The following is a 10,228-nucleotide window of genomic DNA, read 5'->3' as shown; positions in this document are numbered from 1 at the left end:
GTCGCAACCTCATGGTTGCGAGTGATGACATTCTGGTTGCGAGTAGCAACCTCATGATTGCGACTAATGACGTTATGGTTGCGAGTAGCAACCTCATGGTTGCGAGTCATGACGTTATGGTTGCGAGTAGCAACCTCATGGTCTCGACTAATGACGTTATGGTTGCGAGTAGCAACCTCATGGTTGCGAGTAGCAACCTCATGGTTGCGAGTAGCAACCTCGTGGTCTCGAGTAGCAACCTCGCTAACAGCTGTTAATTTGATATCATAACCGAAAATTCGAAATCTAAGGGATTAAAAGATATCCTTTCCTGTTTAAGCTGATCTAATTTTGTCAACAGATTTCGAAATTTCAATCTCTTTATCTTTTAACAGTTTTCTAAAAAATTTAGAGGACAAAATTAGATCAAAATCAGGAAAAACACTTAATAATCCAAATCATATTCCAAAACATAACAGAATATTCGAATTTTCACATAAACATGATGAACCCTAATCATAAAAAAATAAAATTCTGGAACCCGAAACCTGAATTTTAATAATTTTACTAAACAGATTTCGGCTAAAATTATAATCCAGTTAATTCGGTGAACAAATAAATGACCTTTTCATCGAAAAACAGAGATCTCGAGTCGCAAACTGATGAACTCGAAATCGGCTGTCATGTTCATACGGTTTCAAAAATTCCGTTTTCCAAGTTTCAATCCCAGAATTATGGATACGAAAACAGAACTGACTAATCAACATATGCTCTGATACCACATGTTGGTTCAGTTCTGTTTGTGCATGAAGGAAAACAATATAAATCATACCTGTCACAGCAGATAGTGCAGAGGAGAATCCAGTGAGGGAGTTCGACATGCCTGTCATCTTGATTTGGTTCCTCCTTAGGGTGCTGACTGATGATGGTGACTTAGAAACCGAAAAGGGGATCGGTTATGGAGAGGAGGTTTCGTGATGATGTTATGGCTTATGGGGTGTGAATTGTGAAACTGAGTAACCCTTAAACCTCCACCTTATTCTCCTTATATAAGCACTCAGGAGGAAACCTAATTAGTTACTAAGGGTAATATGGTCCATCAACAATTACCAACTAATTAAATAATAGGTTATTATATATTTTGATCTCTATAATGTAAATGATTAAGATGGCTATAGATTAAATATTAAACATAATATATTTAATCTTACATAGAACAGATCTAAAAAATAGAACACTAGCAACACTATTTACCAAGTAAACAATATTTACAAATTTATGAATTATTTGTATATTTTCGTAATACAATCATATTTTCACCGAGTCAGTGCCTTAACTCTAATGCATTTTATGTCTCTTGGTTATTAAAATTTATGTGTAATCTAAGTTACTTATAGCTTTAAAGTTTATACAAGTTTTATTTATTATATATATATATATATTAACTGTAACTATTAAGGATTAACTTTTACATAAAATTTTTTATGCATTAGAGATCATTCAATGTTTATATCCTTATAATATTTATATATACATATTTTTTTGAATGACTTAAATTATATTTAATCCGTTTTCAACGGGGCTCGAAATCTTGACTTCAAGGGAGGTAACACCTTAACTTTAACGGATCTGTCAATTATTGGACTCAGCCCCCACCTAATATTTATATACATTAACATGTGTTATTTTAACAAGCACCATTCAACTACAATCTTAGGATCAAAGTGCTTTTACCCTAATAGTATCAAAGTATTTAGTAAAAGATTTCTTTTTTAAATGGCAGAAGGTTCTGTTCTCGTTATAGAATAGATTTAGAGAATGCAACGATTAGTCATTGAAAAAAAATTAAAAGAAAAAGAAAAAAAAACTGCATTCTTTGGATGTTGTTTTGGACCTTTGGTGAGAGTGGCATGGCTTAAATAGTTTGGAGGGGACCTTTCTAATTCTATTGAATTTTTATGTTATGGATTGAAAAATGGTGAATAAAAAGGCAGAATATCTTTACACTCATACAAATTACATACACACACTAGTGGGGTGCCTGCATGATACGTTAGAGAACACAACACTTAGATTAGTGATCTTAGAGGTGTGCACGAGATAGTTTGGTTCGGTTTTGAGTCATAAACATAACTAAAACCAAATTTTTGGTTAAGATATTTCAAAAAATTATTGGTTTTGATTATTTCGGTTTTGGTTAGTCGGTTATGAACATTGGGTCGGTTCTGTTTTCGGTTAATACACTAACATGCTAGGGAGCTAGTTAAATAGATATGTATAATACATCATATCAAGCTTTACGAGGTCATAACCATTTACAGATTTTCTTCAAACTTATGCCATATGTTAAAACTTCATACACATGTACACTGTAATATAAGATGTGACCATCAACTCCTCCATTGCATATTCAATACAAGTTTCATTCATGTATGTAAATGCAAAAAGTTACAAGTAGGGTTGTAAACAAGCCTAGAGGCTCGAGAGCTACTCATTATCGGCTCGGTTAAAAGCTCGAACAAGCAGTGGCGGACCCAGTAATTTTTTCATGGGGGTGCAGAACATTTTTAAAAATTTTAGGCCTCGAGATATATAAGTAAAAAAATTGGTTCGTATCGGGTCGGTTCGAGTCGGGTCGGGTCATGTAAAACAAAAGAACATCAAACTAAATGGTTGATATGGTCCTCTTAGTAGATATGCCCTTCTAATCTCATCTCGTTGATTCACGTTATATGATTCAATCGGCTTGCGATTATAAGCATCCGAAGGAAGAGTATCCACATCAACGAATTCGGAAGATGTATCAACTTTCCTCTTGAGAAATCGCGCCATAACGTCCCTACTCATGGTTCCTATCGGCTATCACAAACAAATTGATCTATAAGTTCATGGCTCCATAACATGTTACATAATGTATCAAGTATTCAAACACTAGAAATCATAATGTAAATCACAATAAAAATCATCTAAACATCATATACACCATTAAAAGAAAAAATATCACCATCATCACTAACAAAATATAAATATATAACCCACCACAAAATAAAATATCATCACTAACAAGAAGCACATGTCTCCTGCTATCAAAAAATCACTTTCGGTGGCTACCGGTTCCGTCCCACCCCACCAAAAAACAACCAAAAATCATCAAAAATAACAAAGAAAATTACCCGTGTTCGATCGGCGGTGGTATGATGGCTGATTACGGTGGTATGCGGCTGCTGTTGTCGTTGATGTTCTGATCGCTGGCGTGCGTGCAGGGATGATAGAGAGCGGGAGAGAATATATAAGGGTTTTGGGCTTGTTTATTTTATTTTAGTATGAAATATTGTTGATTTATTAGGTTTGTTTATTGGGCTAAGACTTAGTAGTGGGCTAGTTAAATGTATTAGGTATTTGAGTTTAGTTATTTAGGTATTAAAAGTTATATAATTTAGGTAGTGTTTTTTAAAAAATAAGAGTTTACTAAAAAAAATTTAAAATATAAATGGATAACACTTTTTACCTAAGGGGTGCGGACAAAAAAATTCCAAGGGGTGCGGACGGAAAATTTCAAAGGGTGCGGACGAAAAATTTCAAGGGGTGCGGACGGGATTTTCGACGGAACTTAACACTAAATTTTTTTTTCCCGGGGGTGTGCCCGCCCACTTGGGCAACACTTCAGTCCGCCCCTGCAAACAAGCCAAGCCTTAACAAGCCTGAGCACGAACTCGAGTCCGAATAAAGCTCGTTTAGTTATCGAGCCTGAAATACAAAACTTGTGTCGGCTTGCAAGCCCAAACAAAACTTTAGTTTTGTATATATATTATTATAATAATGATGATAACATTGGCGAGCCGAGCTCGAGCCGAAATTTGACTTATTTAAGCGATATTGAAGTGAGCTCAAGCCAAGTTTTTAGCTCATTCGAGGTTGTTCTCAAAAATAGCTCGAGTTGAGTCGAGTCAAGCTCGAGCTTTGGTTTTACTCGCAAGCCGTGCTCGAATAAGTAGGCTCGAACCGAGCCGAGCTCGAGCTTCATAAAAATATGACGAGCCGAGCTCAAGTCAAGTCAAGCTCGGGCTTGGCCCGGCTTGTTTACAACCGTAGATACAAGGTTTATTCTTGTGTAATCTTTTCAAATACGTGTTCTTTAAGAGTTAGCATCAGTTTTCTTAACACATGCGTGATTTGGTCTTCAAAGTAATTTGTATAGGGTAATACATTATGGATCCCACATTCGTAAGATGCAATTTGACCAACTTTTTGTCACACCCGCACAACCACTGCGGGGCGAGATGATTGTTATTAATATATCATAGCGGAAATTAAGTTAAGACTTATAAAACGTTGAACACCTTTCCAACTAATGCATCTATAAGATAATGTCTAGTCTAAAAAGCCTATCTTGATCGAAACAAGGTCTCGGGCTTTTAGGATTCAATCCAAATATTTCACATATTCTAACTGCATCGCTACCAAAACTAATACCCGAGAAAAACATGTTTAAAAATGTCAACATACATGTTTCGTAAACGACATGAGTTTCAAAATATATACATTTTTTGTAAATGACACGAGTTTCAAAATACATACATGTTTCGTAAACGACATGAGTTTCAAAATACATTGTGTGTCTAGTTTCATGATCAACAAAAGTTTCCAAGTATTGCTCTAAAAGTCAATAGCATTTAATGTGTTTGATTACCATTAGCTCTACGATCAAGACTCGACTTCGTTTCATATGCTACCCCCAATCAATGTTTTATAGCTAAACATTGAAATATTGTCTGATCCCCTATTAGACACTCTGTAGTGGGGCGGTATGCAGCCGTCGGAAAGCACCGCTGCACACCGCCACGAATGGCGCTATGGCCCAAAAATTTTGAGAGGCGCGATTATTATAGCGGCGTTATTTGAATGAATTTGTTTTTTTTCTTTTTTTGACCGTTGTAAATGGTCATTTATGTAAAAAAAAATTCAATTATTTTCAAACTTTCCTTTAGATAACACCCCCTTTCCTATATTTTTAAATCCACACACACTCAAACACTCTTTCTCTCTACCAATTTTTTTAGAAATCCTAAAATTTTTTATACAATGCATCCATTCAACCGTGGCTTCATTCCTCCCCAATCAAGTGCGGACCCAAACCAAAGTGGTAATTCTACTCGCCCCGTGTTGCCGGTTCCCACTCGACCCAACCCTTTCGGCTCCGGTTTTCTCGATTACAATCAACAAAATCCCGGGTTCATAAATCTTTTGAACCAACCGCTATCATGGGACCCGAATCTCTATGGGTGGAACCCGAATCAAAACACCGATGGAATGGGGTCGTCTCTACGGGTGGAACCCGAATCAAAACACCGATGGAACCCGATGTTGTTCCAGAAACACAACCCGAAGTAGCGGAGACGCAAAAAGGAAAACCGCCACATAAAAAGAAAGCGGAAACCACCACCCGAGCGAAAAAAAATGTGATATCGTGGGAGTCCGATGAGGAGTATGCGTTAACCCGCGCTTGGATCGATGTGTCGGAGGACCCGGTTATAGGTATATTTTTTAAATTTCTTTATATTTTTCTGTTTTTTTGCAGTTTTTTGTATTTATTTTCTGTTTTTATTTATTTTTAAGTTTATATATTCTGTTTTTATTTATTTTCAGTGTTTTAATTAATTTTCTGTTTTTATTTATTTGCAGTTATTTTTTATTTTCTGTTTTTATTTTTTTAAATTTTAGACTAACATTATATCTTTTTTTTGTAGCAAACAATCAAAGTAAATCCGTTTTTTGGGCCCGGATACGAGGTCTTTTTTTCGATCTCATGGGTAAAGGAGACGAATACCGCCCACCGGACTCTATATCGGGCAAGTGGACCGATATAAACAAAAAATGCAGGAACTTTCAAACCGTGTACCAACGCACTTTTGCCGGATGGAAAAGTGGAAGCAAGGACGAAGACATTACGCAAGCGGCATTGGTCGAGTATAAGGATGCTAATGGCCATTTCCCGTATCTAAGGTGTTGGTAAATCCTTCGCCATAGCCCCAAATGGGCCAACATCTCTACTCCGTGTGGTCGGTCGGGAAATAAACGGCCGTCAAAGAGGTCCAAAACAAACGAGTCGGGTGAACCCGAAACGCCAACCTCCGACGCTCGAAACACCGAGGTGAACGAGGATATTCTGGATGACGAGCCGTTGGAAGAGCTATCAAGATCGCCCGGAAGAAGAAGCCGGGCGAAAAAGCCCGAGTCGTTGTCGATGTCTATGGGAACGGATATGAATAACGCATTTTTGGAGATAAACAAGCGACTTCAAGAAATACACGAACTCGGTAATAAACTTATGGAGGAGAACCGCGAAGTTACGGAGATTATGCGGGATAGACAATGGGCTCACGACTTTGACTTCTACTCGAAACCGCACGACCATTTAACGGAAAAAGCTTTGAAAATGGCGTTGGCACAAAAGAAGCAGATGAAAAAATATATATAACCTTTGATTGTGTAATTTTTTTTATTCTAGTTTAATGTTTTTTTTTATTTTATTCTCTCTTTTTTTATTTAATGAAATGATTTTAAATTTTAAAAAACTTAAAAATTAATTAAAAAAATGAAAATTAAAATAATGAGTAATGATGACAAAGGGGCTTTATGACTACGGCCTCAACTTGCATAACGCCCCATAAAGCTCCGTGGTGACATGGCATGCCACATGTCGCATAACGCCCCCAAAGGGGCCTTATGACTACGGATGACCTTAAGGTTAGAACGACTAACCACAGGTGGGGTGTTAGCCCAAATAGATCTATTTATATTTTTCACGTCATCTAAAGTTAATGATCATAGACACACAAGGGGAATTAGGAGCGATAAATTGTCTCTACTCATGTAATCTCATATCAAAGTTCGCGTCATCCTTAACGACTCCGTTTAACATGTGCTTTCCAGTTTGCATTCGTTTCCAAATGAATGTGTATAACATGTTTTATCCCCCGAGTATTTAAAGGTAAAACATTTTAAAAGGAGAGCCATAAAACTCATCTGGATATACTAGCAAATGAACAGCTGATAGCAAAGTCTAACCACGCAGATATACATCAACTAATGCGCCAGCAGAGATACATCAACAAATGCTCCATAAAGTATGACATGACAACTTTAAGGTTAAATTTGTCGTCTTCGAAAATGCTCTAAAATTTTTGGGCCCTGAGCGAGTATAAAATAACAGGCCCTATAATATAAAGTCAATAACTCAATTTTGTAAAGATATATAAATATATTTGAATTAGACCATGCGTAGTGGGCAATATTCACCCTTGAGCGTTTTGCGCCATGTGGCAGCCCAGTCAGCAATGGGGCATTATTGGGCGTTTTCTAAAATGGGTGTAGTGAAGATATGGGGATTGTGGGGCATTATGTTTGTAATCAAATAAAATAAAACAAAAATTGTTAGGATCTGAGGCTCTCATAATTGTGCTTGTTTGTATAATTTAAACATTAAGTGCAGCGGAAATGAACACAAACTTTGTAAGCACAATTCAGGAAGAAGATAGTTTTGATAAACACATGCTTTTCATGGAGTCGAATGATTACAATACAAAGCAAAAGACTTACAGAGCATGCTTACAAACTAAACTCCCCCTCAGCCTGATGCTCCAAGGTTGATTGCACAAGATGAAAGGATTAGACTAGAGGAGAAGAACCCACTCAGTCAATCAAATGTAACAGTACAGGGTACTGTTACATTTATAGGCAAACCAAACCACTGAAGCATCTCAGCTGACGTCACCATGAAAGCGACATCTAACAAACTAACAAACTCTATCTACTGTTCTATAACAACTGACCATACAGACACTGATTACTTTCTAAACACTGATATATAAACACTGATTCTTCATTCCACTGTTGTAGTCAACCACTGATGATTGAGCATCAGTGCTTTCCTCAAAGGGTGACCAGACCTTGAATGGGCAGTGCTTTAACTCTTCAGCAGTGCTTGGATTTCGTCAGTAGATTGAGCTTCAGCCTTTAAACTTCATCAGTTCTTTAGTAGAAGTTGTTCTATTGAGCAGTACTTTGAAGTCTATCAGATGCTAGATAACCACTGTCAAGGGGATAGCTTAATGCAAACAGCTGCTTATGTTTAATCCTCTGTGGAGAACTGGTTTTGGCTTTCATTATCTGTTCCTTTAGTAGGGTTCAATCCCAACAATCTCCCCCTGGAACAGATAATGCCAAAACCCTTCATTATTCTGGATTTTTATTTCTCATCAGAAGTTCCCTAACTTGTTCTTTAAATTGAAGCTCAAAATCCTGAGAACTTGTATCACCCTCATCCCTACACAGTGTAAGCTCAAGGAGATCTTGTAGATCTTCAACACCCAGGCCTAGTGCTTGATTCCTTGATATGTGCTTCACTTCTCCATTAGATCTGATCAGGGTCAATACATGGGTCATTTGATCAGACATCCATTTTAGTACTTTTGAACCCAATGGGTTTCTTGGGAGAGGTTTATTCTGTCACACCCCCAAACTACCACATGCGGGAACACCGCGGGACGTGTGACATATCCAGATCCAAGCCACAAATCACATTGAACCACGCATAGTATTTAAATAAAACATTTCATTGATCACCAAATATAAATCCAAAACATAAGTTTCAATCAAAGGAGAAGTTCAGCGGAAGCATATAGTAAATTGTAAACCAACTGTTTCAATATAACTATTCAAAGCCAATGTATCAAATATATCTAAGAGCCTCGACCCATGACCACTCCAGCACTCCCAGATAGCAAGTCCATGTCAAGCAATATAACGACCTGCAAGCATGCAGACAAGTGTGTCAGACGACGCTGGTGAGTTCAAAGTTTTATTAACGCGTTTAGTTACCAGATGTGTGTTTACAACAGTTCAACGTTTTGTTTTGATGATGTTATTAACTCGATTACCGTATGTGGCTACTAGATGTGTTTGCCCAAACCCCAATGCCTCTATCAAAGCATTGGTCAAGTGGTCAAGGTAAATAGTTCACGCCCGTCCATTCCGGCCCGGTGTGAGGGTGCCAAACCTAATAGCGCTATCAACTAAATACCTCGTTGCCTTCCCAGCAACACGGTAGATGTAAGGGGTCTTATATGATAGATATTGAGTTTAATAACTAACATCCCAGTTTAACATTTTACCCAGCATTCCTTCCTGGAACGTTTACCAGATGTCCCAAACCACCGGGACGCATACTTAGAAAAGAGCAGTGAACTCACCTTGGTTTGCTCGGTATGATTTATTACTTGTTTTCACTTAGTCAATCAAAGCCTAGTATAATTATCAAGACTCGTTAGTTTCATATACCCTGAGTTCCATAGTAACATATTGCACGCATCACACAATGTTGCATGGTTCATTACACATAGTAAGAGTATAAACAGATCACATTCACATGACTAAGGTTCAACCAAATCACTTAACTGTTCAACATTTACGACCCAATGTGAGTGAAATCGAATCGTACAATTTGTTCATGGTACACAGTCCAACCAAGTCTAGGCCCAAATAACTTGTGCGGCCCATCAGGCTTGTGCGATCAGGCCTTGCTTGTGCGACTGGGCCCAACTTGTGTGACTGTAACCGGGCCCGTGGTCCAGATGAGACTCAAGTCCATCCGATAGCACTATTGGGCCTCCTTGTGCGACTCACACACAAGCCCATTCGGACTTGTGCGACTGACACGACTTGTGCGATTCAACAATGCAGGCCCAATATAAATCAGCCCAACAGTTCGTCCGAGTCTAGTGTTGTGCGACTAGAGTGGGCTTGTGCGACAGACTCAACCTTGTGCGATTGTATGTGAAATCAGTTTATTAATTGCTGAAATCATGGGATCGGTTCCACTAATCTAAAGTCGGTTATTTGGGGAATCATTCCAAACATGTCCATAACAATTAATCTTAATCATTTAGCATTTAAAACGGATCAAACTGTTTCCATTCCTTGAATTCATATGAACCCTAGATCTATGTTTGCACATTACGGCACATAATAACATCAAAAATGATTCGAATGAGCATATTGTTCCATGATCCATATTTATTTCTAAATCATCAATTCATATAACAACATCACAGCCATCGACCAAATCAGTTTCATGAGTTCGTTAGCACATAGATGTTACCGGATTCCTTAAGTGTCCAATCAATTAGTTATTCTAAAATCCTATCAAGCATTCATAGCAATCAACATCATGCACACCTTTAATCATATC

The sequence above is a fragment of the Helianthus annuus genome, chromosome 4 (genome assembly GCF_002127325.2).
Source record: "Helianthus annuus cultivar XRQ/B chromosome 4, HanXRQr2.0-SUNRISE, whole genome shotgun sequence".
NCBI classification, from domain to species: Eukaryota; Viridiplantae; Streptophyta; class Magnoliopsida; order Asterales; family Asteraceae; genus Helianthus; species Helianthus annuus.
This window is presented reverse-complemented; position numbering follows the sequence as displayed.